A 14131-nucleotide genomic window follows, 5' to 3' on the forward strand; every position below is an offset into this window, starting at 1 on the left:
CTCATATCAATATTTAACGAAAATATTGATGCATAAGTTAATAAATTAGTATAATTACATATTTAATCTTCAAGACTTACATATTTTATAAAATTAGTCTTATTGAAAATTTAATTTAATAAATTTAATCCTTCAATCAGAACATGAAATGTGTCATCGTATACATAAATTTTTTAATAACTTTTAATTTGTTTAATTTAATATTTTTCTACTTAGAAGGTGGAATTATTATTATATTTTAAAAAAATTATAACTAATAATATTAAATATTATATTAAATAAATATATAAATATTTATGTATTTAAAAGTTAAAAAAAATTATTAGGTGTACATACATTGACAAATTATATAAATGCAATAACATTAAATTATTAGAAATAAAAACATTCATTTAAAAACTTTAATTACATAAGAGTTAACGGTTATATGATAACAGAGCTGGACATTTTTTTCTATTGTGCCCGATGTTTCTACAATGCCCACATCGTTTTTGTTCTGTTGACTTCTCCCGAATATCCATATCACAATGTATTCTAGTAGATTTTGGACGACCTGAGTCCCTCAATAGCAATGGATCTGGGACAATTGTAAGCCAAGTTGAATCTCATTTGGGTCTCTTTCGTTTCCTATGGGCGGAAACTCAAATTCATATACCTTGAAAACTTGTGAAAGTTGGTATACGGGATCAACATAATTTTTGTAGTCCAAATGCGAATGTGAGCAAGCAGCAATGACATGAGAGCATGGATATTTGAGTGCTTGAAAGAAACCACAATCGCACCACCTCTCTTGCAGATTAACTCTGAAAGAGTTAGCTTCAATCCCTTGCAGCGGACGTGGCATTTCGGTTACACGAAACAATTCACGGGTGCGAGAAAATTTGTAACTAACATCCCATTTGATGTAGCCATTTTTTCTGTAAATCGGCTACTAGTCTTGGGTGGTAAATATGTCCGTTTTGCATCCAAGTAAGAGCTTGTCCACCGAGTTTTGCAAAGAGTTGACCCAAACGAAAATAAGTCGTTTTGACCAACGCCGTGACTGGTAAATGACGCGGCCCCTTTAAGGTTGAATTTATTGCTTCAGCCAAGTTTGTTGTCATATGACCATAGCGATACCCCCCGTCATATGCATTTGTCCACATTTCTTTGCTGATGTCCATAATGTACTCGCACCCCTTCTTATTTTTGCCAAACAGCTCTTGTAGCATCGACTCAAACCTTTGAGGTAAGAGTTCTTAACCTAAGTCATTAGGAATATGTAATAGTTAATATATAGTATAAATAAGTAATAAGAAATTGATAGAAAAATTGGGAAAAAGTAACATACTCATCCGCACGACTAACTGACGTTCATCGTTCTTCTTGTATTTTCCGTAATAGTTTGCAGCAATATGACGGACACAATAACGATGTTGAACATGTGGAGGTCTATACATTGTACCCAAAGAGTCCATTGCTGCTTTTATCCCGGCTCCTCGGTCTGAAATAATGCATACTCGTTCCCTGGTGACAACATGTAAACGTAAATTTTTAAGGAAAAAAGCCCAAGACTCAGTGTCTTCTCCTTGAACGAGGGCAAACGCAACAGGAAGAATATTGCGGTTTCCATCTTGGACCACAGCCAATAATAAAACTTGCTTGTATTTCCCATACAAGAAAGTACCATCAATTTGGACAATTGGTTTACAGTACTTGACTGCATTAATACACTGAGGGTAAGTCCAAAAGACTCGGTAAAATTGGCAGCGATCGCGAACCATTCGATCATTCACGTAATGATGTTGAGTTTCGAACTCAACAATTGTCCCGGGATTAAGTCTTTGCACAACATGAAACCAACTGGGCAGCTCGTTGTAAGAGGAATCCCATTCGCCATGAAGTTTGCAAATGGCATTCTGTTTTGCCAACCACGCTTTTTTATATGAGACAGTGTACCCATATTGGGACTGTATAGCAGAAATCAACACTGCAACAGCTATATGAGAGCTTTGCTTCACAATGGGCATGATTGCTTGACAAATAATGTTGGAGTCCAAGTTGGGATGATCCTGGTTTATACCTGTTGCACAACATGTATGAGGACCGTTGTATCTGGTTAGTTCCCATAAGTTGTTCTTCCTCTTCCTCTTTGATACACGGACCATCCATTGACATCCGTTGTGACGTTGAATAAATTGCCAATTCACCCCCCTCTTGGTTGATTCCGTCGATCGATGAACTCAACATAAGTTGATTTTAATGTATACGTTTTAATATATATGTTAATGATAAAATCATATGTATGGAGTCCTTTAATTTCAATTTAAGTATTGTGAACTATAATTGGAATATAACTTTTAATTTCGAATACAATTGGAATATTAAGTTGAAATTTAATGTTAAATTTCGAATACTATAATTTATATTTTAAATTTAAATTTGAATAATATTATTTTTATTTTTATTTTAAATTTCGAATAATATAATTTGTATTTTAAAAACATTTATCAAACATTTAATGTTAAATGTGAATAAAAAATAACATAAAAAAATATGTATGTAACAACCATGAAACATTTAAATAACATAACCAAATTACATAAAATTCTGAAATTTAATTATTTAAATAACATTAAATATAACTGGATCACCGATGTCGTCGTCTCGAATGAGTTCCACATGGCGGTGGTTGCCTATTTCGTGGAGGATTTCTTCGTGGAACTTGTTCTTCAGTCTCCTCATCTTCACTATCATCATCAGCAGCATTTTCTTCATTTGGTGCAGATGACGCTGAAGGGCTGAAGGGCCTGTATAAAATAACGACCCTGGAGGAGTGCTAGTAACAATCTCACCGCTCCCGGGAACTGTGGAAACATTGGCATCGATGTATGTGATCCAGATGAAGATTGAGGTGTCTGCGGAGAAGCACCACCAGCCAAATAATGCATATGAAGCATATGCTGGATCATTAAACATAGTCGTATATGCACCTCCATATGGTATAAAACCCTGCGGGCTAGGCATGTAACCTGGCGGGCTAGGAATGTAACCCTGCGGGCTCGGAATGTAACCCTGCGGAGATGGCATATAAACTGGTGGGCTTGGCATATGAAGTGGAGGGCTGGGCATGTACCCCTGCGGCATTGACGAATAAGGATGTTGTGGTGGGACTGATGCAGAACCGGTAGCGCCTTCTCTCCGTCCACGCGTCGGGGACGATGATATTGAGACGGTTGACGTCTTTCTCGGCGCCTAGGAATGTTAACCCCTCGTGCTTCCGCCGAAAGTAGAAACGGCTTCCCATTTTCATTAAACCAGTCCATATAGTTATCCGTAACCATATGACCAGTTTCAGCGTAATATTGTCGAGGGGCCAACAGTGTATATCGGTTCTCCCAAAGCGCAATCCAATCTCTGTGTCTCACCACCCAGTTAACATCTTTCTTTCCCCGTCTATCTATGTTATGCACGTCGTCTAAATTTCTAGGAGCTCCAGGAATATTGCGTACAACCATACTGACGGAGCACGCGATCAACTGGATGCCACTCAATAATAGCATAACATATAAGAGGTATAACCGATATCCATACCTCTAATGACCCTCTAAGGTGGGGTGGGATGCAAGTTTTCACTTCATCGCTCGCATAAGGTATCCACTGAAACTGAAATATAAATATACAATTCAAATAAATAAATTTCTAATTATATCTAACATTTTAAATTAAAATATTAATAATTAAACAAATTTAAAAACATACCTCAGACCCAGCTTTCGTATCAATAAGTAAACGAATTTCCTCTAAAACAGTAGGTATACTTTATGGTCCTTTCTTTTCATCGACCACCTATGAAATATAATATAAACTAAATATCACCCTATTTAATTGAAAATATTTAAATCAAAATTTAGTTCGAAAATTACCTCAACAATAAGGGGAATACGTATGGTTCATTCACGATCGGGCATAAGAAAGGCATGCGGAACCACGCCCATGATTGTAGAAGCAGAAGACATCCACCGATAGCAGTTTTCTTATAATTCGTCGCCCGACACATTTCTCTAAAGAGAAATGCCAAAACTGCAGCACCCCAACTATATCTTCCAGCTTCATCAAAATCGATCAGATGCCGCAACCACATACAATGCACCTGGTTGCGAGATTTGTCGGGCATCAATATTCCTCCAATTATTCGTAGAATATGCCCGAGCACATGCCTTTGCTTGATCCTCTGAAGCATTTTCATTTAAAACCTCAAAATTAGCTTTCAACCAAGATAAAGCTATTCTACCTCCATTAAACTCTGGCGGAGCAGCTCCAAGATAATCAATGCACATTGATTGCCAATCACCATCCGCCATACCACACATCATATTTCCGTCGACGGGAAGCCCCAGATGCATAGAGACATCCTCCAATGTAATTGTTGCCTCTCCACATGGAAGGTGAAAAGTGTGTGTCTCGGGCCTCCACCTCTCAATCAGTGCAGAAATTAGGACAGGTTCGAGTTTGCAACCGCCTATAATTGTTGCAATATACCCGAACCCAGCAGAAGCCAAATATGGCAAAATACGTTCCGGTGTCGGTATACGTGGATTTTTAATAAAAGTTTCTAAATATCAGCATCCTAAATAATATATATTAAAAAAGTAAAAATTAATATAAATTCATAATAACTTTAAAATAAAAATAAATTTAAATATTAACATTAATTATAAAAAATATTACCATATCGCTAAAATGTCTGGAGATATGATCAATATCCAATCGCAACAGCATTTCGTTTTCCATTATAACTGTAGACAAAACAATATAATTAACAAAAAAATTAATAATTCTAATAATAATATTATAAATATTATTTTAATAAAAAAATAATTTTACATAAATATATTAATATAAAAATAATAACTATTTAAAAAAATACTAACATAAAAATAATTTCTTACCACTAATAACAAATTTAAAACTCAAATAGTTGGAGAATTTGAGTTATATAAGAGAGGAGAAGATGATTTTGGTGTGAAGAATGAGTGAGGGTTGAGGGGGTTTATATAGGGGAGGAGGAGGGGTAGTTAGGAAAAACGGATGGGGGCATTTATGACATTTAATGGAAGGCGCGTCCCCGGGGATGCGCCTTCCACACGTGTCTGCTGATATGGCAAAGGCGCGTCCCCGGGGACGCGCCTTTCACACGTGGCATCCAACTCAGCGAAAACACGGGTAAAGCGCGTCCCCGGGGATGCGCCTTTGCCAACTCAGCAGAAAGGGTGCTAGTTTTGGAAATATTGATCGAACGATGTTAGAAAAGTAAAAATAAAAATAAACGGTGTCAGTGGGGTAAAAAAGCCCTCCATTTGGCTTTCGTGTGATTTGTCCTGCAAACCCTAAACCCCCCCGCAATACATTACAACATGCAGATATTACTCGCAATAAAACTTTGATCTTCATGTCTTTGCATCACGCATCGATCAAGAAAGATAAGCAAAGCAGTAGCAGATAGCATGAATAGTTCAAATCAAACCTTGATTGCAGTATCATATCTAAATTAATCGATTAATAAATCAGAAATCAATTGTTATACTAAGGGGAAAAAGGAGAGAGAAAGGTGTAGAGCTCCCTTCAATCCAAACAAGGATCCAACTTCAAAGGTAATGAAGCTCCTGAGATATGGAAGCCGCTTGCCTTTCCCCTTCAACAGATAGGGATAGAACTGTGGGATCCATAGCCTAGCAGCTCTATATACCCTGCAAGAACCTCTATTGGACTTCAAGGAGCTCTACTCAAAACCCCACCTTCTTGTTTTTGGCGAGAGCTTGAAATATCTTACCCTAACCCTAGAAAAGTACCATCAATGGAAGGGAAGAAAGAAAATACAGAAACAAGAAGGAAAGAAATAAGATAGAGAAACGAGATTCTTTTCTCTCCTCTCTATAAACTGAAACTATTTGACTAAGCGACCAGTCTTTAGGTAAGACGAAAAGATTGCATATCTTATAGAGCCAAGGGAACCCCAAGAGTTTACGACCCTTTACCTGCCGAGGCCTTTACTTACATAAAAATTTTGGCTAGATGTCGACGGCAAAAGGATTTATAGTTGTCTAAGCCTCTAGGGTTTCGATAAAAATAAATAAATGGTGGTAATGGTGGGGTTTCGATCAGTCTTGGCTGTTTTCATTACCCTTTGCACAGTAATAAATAGGTAAATTACACGTTTAGTTATTAACTGTTACTTTTGTTCTATTTTAATTATTCGATTATTTTTTAATTATATCTAACATTACGTTTTTATTTTATTTTATTTTAATCACTCATCATTATTCTTTTAATAACGATGCTAATGTGATGTTTTTAAATATTTTAAAATTTCCCATGTAATTTTTCTTTATGTTTAAAGGTTTAGTATAAAAATAAGTATCTAAAATTAATTTTAGGTGTCCAAATAATTTTTCTTTAAAATTATGTGTCTAAAGTTTTTAATGTTATACTTTTAAGTGTCTTCCATTAAATTTAATCATTAAATGATACATATGAGGCTTATAAAAATTTAAATTTTTTATTATAAAATGAAAATAAAAATATACAATTTTATTAATAGAAAAACCCATTTTTAAATTTAAAAAACTTTAATTCTAAATCCTTTACCCACTCCGATCGCCGCCGGTGTCACCCTTTGTTGTCTGTCATTTCATCACCCTTAGTTTGAGCTAATAAGTGGTTGCAAATCACCCATTTTTCGCTTCAATCAATGCTTGAAGCATGAGAGTTCGAATGTTTGGTGTTCAGACGATTATGCATCGTCGAGTTTTCAATCGATTGGCAATGGTTGTTGCAATTCGGTAGTGATGAGGAATTGAAATTAGAGTTTTTTTAGATTTTGGATTTTTTATTATTTCAAGAAAAAAAATGAGTTTTAAAAATATTTTTTTAGTTTTAAATAAATTTTGAAATTTTTATATGACTGACATGTCACTTAACAGTTAAACTTAATGACGATTATAATCTAAACACCTAAAAATATAACGCCGGAAACGTTAGACACTTATATTTAACGAAAAATTCTTTAAACATCTAAAATTAACTTTAGGTATAATTTAGTTATAAATATTTATGTGGCACATAATTAAAAAAAGGCCTCATAAGAAAAATGATGTGGAAATTTTAAAAAATATTTAAAAATATCACTTCAACATTGTGATAAAAATATACTAGTGGATGACCAAAATAAAATCAAAACATAACGTTAAGGATGATTTTGAAGCATGAATCAAGTGACCTCATTGATTAAAGAATTCTTGTTATTCTTTGAGATTTCAGACTCGAACATCACGTATGTAGGGATTTTTTAACGTTCAATATCAAATGATTGAGAGTATTTAAACAAAACAAAAGAATAATTTTGCATACCATAAGGAAGTTTTAAGCATACCATAACAATTGTTGATGAAATAAAAAAAATAGAAAATTCGTATACCTAATTTTTTTTTAAAAGTAGAGTATTATAATTTTATAATTTCTAGATTTTTTGCTTCACTCTTTAAAAATAATATTATATCTACCTTTTTAATATTTAATTTTCAAGAATATAATTTTTTGTCATGAATTTAATTAAGAAAATTAAATTTTTTAATATCCTTATTCTATAAAAAATATTAATAATAATTTTTGGTTTCGATAAACATAGAATTCACATTCAGAAGACAATTTAAAAGAATTCGAGATTTAGAAGTCAAGCTTATATTTTTATCTAAAATTCAATGATTAATTGATATTTTATCTAAAATTAAAATCAAATTAATGTAAATTAAGAGTCAAATTAAAAATTAATCTTTTTTACTAACAACATCCCAATGGTTAAAAACGTTATAAATTAATAACTCAGTGTCAAAATGTCACTTCCAAAAGAAAAATTAGCTGACCCTATTCTCATATGTAATGGGATAAGGGGGAGGTAGAGTAATAGGCTGTGCCCCCAACGCTAGGTTGAGAGCAACTTCCGTGACAGACCTCCGACAATTATGAATTGTCCACCGTTGGACTCGATCCCATGACCACAAGGTTAAGAGCCTTGCGCTCTACCAAAAGAAGTGACCATTTTGATAGTTTATCCTATTCTTTCATTTGTTCTTTATAACTGGCACTAAGTAATTCATCTCAAGTGTAAGAAAAGCCCTAACCTAATATTTTTATATCCAATTTGAGTTATTTATTATGAAAAGAGAGGAATTTGAGTTGCAAAAAGAGATGAAATTAGTTTACCTTAATGCAGTCAACAAAAGTTTTTTCTACCAAGACAATGTCATAGACTAGGATCATGGGTAATCTTACATTTTATTAACTAACAACCAAAATCTTATATCTCAACCAAATGATCGAACAAGATGCATAACATACCTAATAATATGTTTAAGTTACCACAGTAACTAAAACTAATCAAACATGCAAGTCAATTCGATCCCACTTGATTCTCATTCAAGTATCCAATCAAACATATGAAGAGCAGACGAACAAACTTACGCTTTGCTTGTATGAAGGATGAGAAATTTGTTAATCAAATGGTTAAGATTCATAATCACTTTCTTACTTTAAATCATGACCATTTGGAATCAAATTTTCCATACTTCATACCAACCAAAGACTAAAGGGAAAAAACTCGGAATTTAAAACATAGTCAATACTAGAAGGAACAAAAGCACTAATCAGATAATACAAAGAACACATTCTATTGTCCAATTCAAAAACTGCCTGAAATGAGCAAATATCATCAATCTTCAAAAAGCAGGCAAATATTTAGCAGTTATAGCCAATTCAGAAATTTGAAGCATAGTCATACTAGAAGAAAAAAGGAAAAGCACTAAATTGGATAACAGGAACACATTTCATGGTCCAATGCAGAAAATCTACCTGACATTAACAATATCATCGATCTTCAAAATCATCCTCACACATTCGTTGCTAGTGTGATCGCACTTGTGCTAACAAGCAGTGGTTGCAACATTCTCCTCCAATGTTAGTGATCTGTCCCTTCCTCACATTGATCCCAGCATTGATCTCCCCTTGAGCATGCCGATCCTCAGCTCAGTCACAATAGCAATAGGGTTCAACCCGGCATTCTCAGCCAATGTGTAAGGAATAACTTCAAGTGCCTCAGCAAAAGACCTCACACAATATCCTTTCCATCCCATGCAACACCTAGACCAAGCACCAAGCTGCCTCGACAGCTCGGTCTCCAGAGCACCACCACCTGCAATCAGAAACCTCTTACTCACTAAACACCTAGCCACACATAAGCATCATGTAAATTCCTCTCAGCTTCGTCAATAACCAACAGATTTGAACCCCTAACCGAAACGGTTGTAGTTCTTCGCATCCCCAATTGGAACCTCCTCGACAAGATCCGCATGCCCCAACTATTCCACCCGAAAATGCTCGATATTAGCATAGGCAAGCAATTCAAAGTCTTTGGTAATAAACTCAATATCATCTCTCTCAACATCCTTAATAACCATAATCCTTGCTTTAGCCAAAAAATGCATGACAAAATGACAAATCCGTGACAGCATCCCCAAAATACTCTTTTGAATCAACAAAACATACAACCAGTGGGCTTAATCTTCTTAATCATGCCCTAATATAATTCCTTTCCTCTTTCAATATCCTATCCATTTGAGTATAATCAGAAAACTACTATACTCTGTTCGATATCAGTTTTAGGAGGGGAAATCTGAATTGAATTACCGCAATTTTTGCGTTCTCCGTTCTGGTCGGTCCTCCAGCTGCATAGCTCGCTTTCTTATCGAAAACCAAGCCATTAACCAGCTGCGTATCATCCAGTTCCCCCAAGCTTCTTCACAATCTTGATGTCTCTTAAAAATAGAGAGAAAAAAGGATACTCTGGAGAAATATTTTCAACAATAGCCTTGGCGTTAGGGTTTTTAGTTTTGACCCTCTAGATCCACTTAAAAATAAACGGTAAACTATGCATTTAGTACCTAAATGATCAATTTTGATCTGTTTTAATATCTAATTTTTAATTTTGTTTTTTAAAATCATACTTAAAGTTTAGTTTCTGTTTCATTTTAGTACCTTCATTAAAAACTTTAGTTTTCTTTTTCAGTTTAGTACCCGTTCAAAATTTAACGTTAAACTTTAAAAAAAAAAAAAGTTTAGTACTAAAACGGATAGTTTAGGTACTAAACGTATTAAGTTGTTAACGTGAAGCACTAAAATAAAATGAAAACGAAATGTAAGTATAATTTTGAAAAAAAATAAAAGTTTAGAGAGGCTTGAGTTTGAATTGGGAGACTATTCGAGATGAGCTTTTAGAGTTTGGGGATAAAACTATGGTGGATTTTTGGAATGATGCATGGCTAACCAATTTCGGTCCTTTACGTGAACTCCGAATTACACAAAGGGATAACGAGCATCTCAAATATTTTTTCCCTTTTAAGTTAAAAAGATGATCAATTTGACCAACCAATCAAATGTGTTTGCTCGATAAATCAGGAGTTCAATATCGTAACTATTTGATAACATTATTATACAAGGCTTTAAAAAAACCAAACTCCCTAGGTAGTGACAGACAAAATATAAACAACAGACCGCCAACTAATCCCTCATCTGTGTTTGGTCCAAAGTGAGGTGGCCAATTGATTAAGAGTCTAATCTTGAGGCTTCATTGCTGGAAAGAAGACTACTTCCTGAGAACAAAAGAAACAAACTGCATAGGTGAGTTCCAGGTAAGTAATATAAATAAGGTTAATGAGAGTCACCTTGGCTTTGGTGAATCTGTAGCAGCATTGCCACCCGATCAATCCCCATTCCCAGTCCAGCAGTTGGGGGCAGTCCATACTCTAATGCGGTGCAAAATGACTCGTCCAACGCCATTGCTTCGTCGTCTCCCGATTGTCGATCCTAAAATTAGTACACTATGTCACTAGTAACACATTGCTTAGGGCATAGGCTAGCTGTTAATTATTAATAGGCTTACCTGAGCTGCTCAGCAAATCTTTGGCGTTGTACTTGGGGATCATTCAATTCGGTATATGCATTGCTAGCTGCAAGCAAGATCGGACTAGTCGACGGAACACTAAGTAATAGTTAATAGCACGAACTCGTATTGCAGTTTACCTCTCTCTTGTTGACGAATAATTCGAAGCGCTCAGTGACCTGGTTTCAATCTGTGCCACTTTGCCAGAGGACTCATGATCTCAGGATGGTTGATGATAAAGTAGGATTATGCAAGTTTCTTCAAGAAAATGCCCCACAAGCTGTAATTCAAAGGTAATTTGTCAACTACGTCACTGGGTAACGAATCCATCTACTCAACAACCTCTATTAATCGATCCTTCTGCAAAAGCTAGGGAAACAATGATAACTAGGACTTCGAAAGCAATATGTGACCAATACTTTAGCCTTATAACCTATCTGATACTACAAAATACATTGTATATTTACCTGAAAGGTGGAGTAAAAATCGATCTCTATAGGTTCACTGTCGAATCCATTACCATGGTACTTAATCTTATAGCTCCTGTCAGCTCCTTCACCATACCTGAACATTGTAAAATTTGCAAAGTCATTCATTCATTATAAGTGAAATAGGGTCCAAATTTGAAATAAAGGTTACATTAAATGACATTGGAATGAACTTACCGGATAACAACTCCTCTATAAGGTTCATCAAGTCATTATAATCAGCATAAGCCATGTAAAACTCACACATTGTGAATTCTGGAAGAGAATGAGTTAGATCCGTTCCCTCATTCCTAAATACTTTGCCAATCTCATAAACACGATCGAATCCCCCGATAACCAGTTTCTTGAGATACAGTTCTAGCGAAATTCGCATAGAGCTTCATATCCAGTTCGTTGATGTGTAATGAATGGCCGAGCAGCAGCTCCTCCAGCTGTAATAGTCATCACAGGAGTTTCGACCTGAGAGAGACGATTACAATATTTAAAACAGCAGGGCAATTCGAAACGTGTTTGGGAAATGCTTTTTTTTCCCCTTTTCACCGTTTTGCACTAGCTTCATACCTCAATGAATCCGAGATTGTCTAGGAAGTTTCTGTAGAAAGATATGATTTTGGCCCTGGTCCTGAATATTTTCTGTACCTCCGGGTTTCAACATCAGGTCTAGATAACATTGTCGGTATCGAGTTTCCTGAAGTTATTATCAAGTTCATCATATAAGTAAGAATTCAAAGAATAGGGGAATTAAAGTAGAAGCAATTTCTGCAGCAGAAGACTACCTGATCTCTAAGGACGTAAGTTTCAGGATTTCTTGTTGTCCAGGGGTCCATGAATGATAAGACTGTGCTCCACGCTATTGGAGGTGATCGTGTTCCTTGGAAGCATATGCAGGCATGGGGGAGCACCATGAGTGACCATGGAAAAATACTTAATTCCCTCTTTACTCTTCCCTGTGGCATAATCAGCAGCAAAGAGATTAGAATTGAGAGAGAATTAGCAACATGTCCTACTAAATAGATGTACTAACCGGGAAACCCTCGTATTCCGACAATGTCGCCTCTTCACCCCGGAGTGATACTTAGAGAACTCGTTTACATCATGTGGGAATGCCTATCAGAATTGAGTTGAAGCATGCGGAAGTCTTATATATATTTGTAATATGTATATATGTATGTATGTACCTACCTGCATCTGCCATCACTTGAATTTTAGCTCTCCATGAAGGTCATAGAAGTATAGTTTTGAGACGATGACCGCTTGTTCAATTCTCCCTTGAAAAATTGCAAGCTTGATCATAATACACACGTAATAGATAATCATAGAATAAAACCAACCGATGTATGCAGCTTACCTGCCAAGAGATTTCAGTGTCCTCGACATGTTCACTGACGTGCAAGCTTCCGAAATTGTCGATAAACTCGGCAATCGACATCGAAACCTCGAACTTATGAGGGTAGGATTTAAACCAGATTCCTTTTGCGATGCCAAGAGTGTGTTCTGTTCCTCAGGTATTGCTGCAACCAAAGTTCATTTCGAGTATCAATCCTCCATAACCATTTCCCTTTTTTACACTTTCAAGAGATCTAGAATTAGAGAAATGGGTGATCAAACGTACCGTAGGATCCACGGCATCATCGTTTGCCATCGGTCGCCTATGATTCACTGCTGTTCTACGTGCTCAACTTCCTGTTGTGATGAATGATCCGCTGCTCTCAATTTAAAACATCCATATGTGAGTCAACTAACCAGAGGTCTTTTTTCAAATTATTTTATCATCCTTTCTTCATAAAAATATATTAATATAGAAAAGGAGGACAATAACTTTTATTTTTAATATAAAAGATATGTGGAGTCTTCCAAGTTCAGTTCTTTATTGTGTTAGGTTTTAACCAGCTACTTGGGGCTCAAGGCATGAAAAAAGTTTGTAAACTACAATGGTAGTCATTCAATTTTAGTCTTTGTATCAATTTGTTATTAAATTTTAAAAAATATCCTTCATATTCATTATTTACACGTTCATCATCCTTCTGATCTATAATTAAATTTTTTACATTCTTAAAATAAATTATTTTACAATTATTTTTAATGAGTTTAAATATATTAAACTTTAACGATGTTTGTTATTCATTATTAGATTAACTATTATTCATCTTGTATTATAATTTATTCATAAGGTGCGATTAGACTTAGTGCATCAAATAAAATGAATTTATTATAATTTTTTTGAAATTATGGATCTTTTTTATTAATAAAAATGAATTATTATTCTTAAACCTTACATTAAATACAATTTATTTATTATAAAATTATTTAGGTAGGCATTCAAGTAGTTATTCTATAATTTATTTAGAATATTATAATTACATTTTTTTATGTATAATTTAAAATACGATAATAAAGTTTTGACAAAATTTTACCAAACATTGTATTCGGCTCAATGGTTCGTTCATGTCCACCCTTGATCCAATGTCTTGGATTTATTCCCCAAATAGCATATTTCTCGTGTTGTATTCCCTTTAGTAACCTGATTGGTGGAAAATCATTTAATTAAAATATTAAAATTAATTAAAAAATTATCTAATCAAATTATGAAACATGTCACTATTAAAATATATATAATATTAAAATATGTCTCAATAATCAAGATAAATTAATAATATATAAGTATTGAGAT

At 34.6% G+C, this 14131-nt stretch overlaps 1 long non-coding RNA gene and 2 pseudogenes across 1 annotated transcript; all 3 read right to left on the bottom strand.

Moving 5' to 3' along the window:
* Positions 1–8709: 8709 nt before the first annotated feature.
* LOC120206566 lies at positions 8710–10869 on the bottom strand (annotated as a pseudogene).
* A 433-nt stretch (positions 10870–11302) lies between these two features.
* On the bottom strand, positions 11303–12558 carry LOC120206567 (annotated as a pseudogene).
* A 61-nt stretch (positions 12559–12619) lies between these two features.
* On the bottom strand, positions 12620–13162 carry LOC120206649. The gene is made up of 3 exons (XR_005524133.1): positions 13073–13162; positions 12809–12971; positions 12620–12728 (listed from the first exon to the last, which is right to left on the bottom strand). It is a non-coding gene; the product is annotated as an uncharacterized LOC120206649 (long non-coding RNA).
* Positions 13163–14131: the final 969 nt, after the last annotated feature.

The sequence above is a fragment of the Hibiscus syriacus genome, unplaced genomic scaffold, assembly GCF_006381635.1.
Source record: "Hibiscus syriacus cultivar Baekdansim isolate YM2019G1 unplaced genomic scaffold, ASM638163v2 tig00013960_pilon, whole genome shotgun sequence".
NCBI lineage: Eukaryota > Viridiplantae > Streptophyta > Magnoliopsida > Malvales > Malvaceae > Hibiscus > Hibiscus syriacus.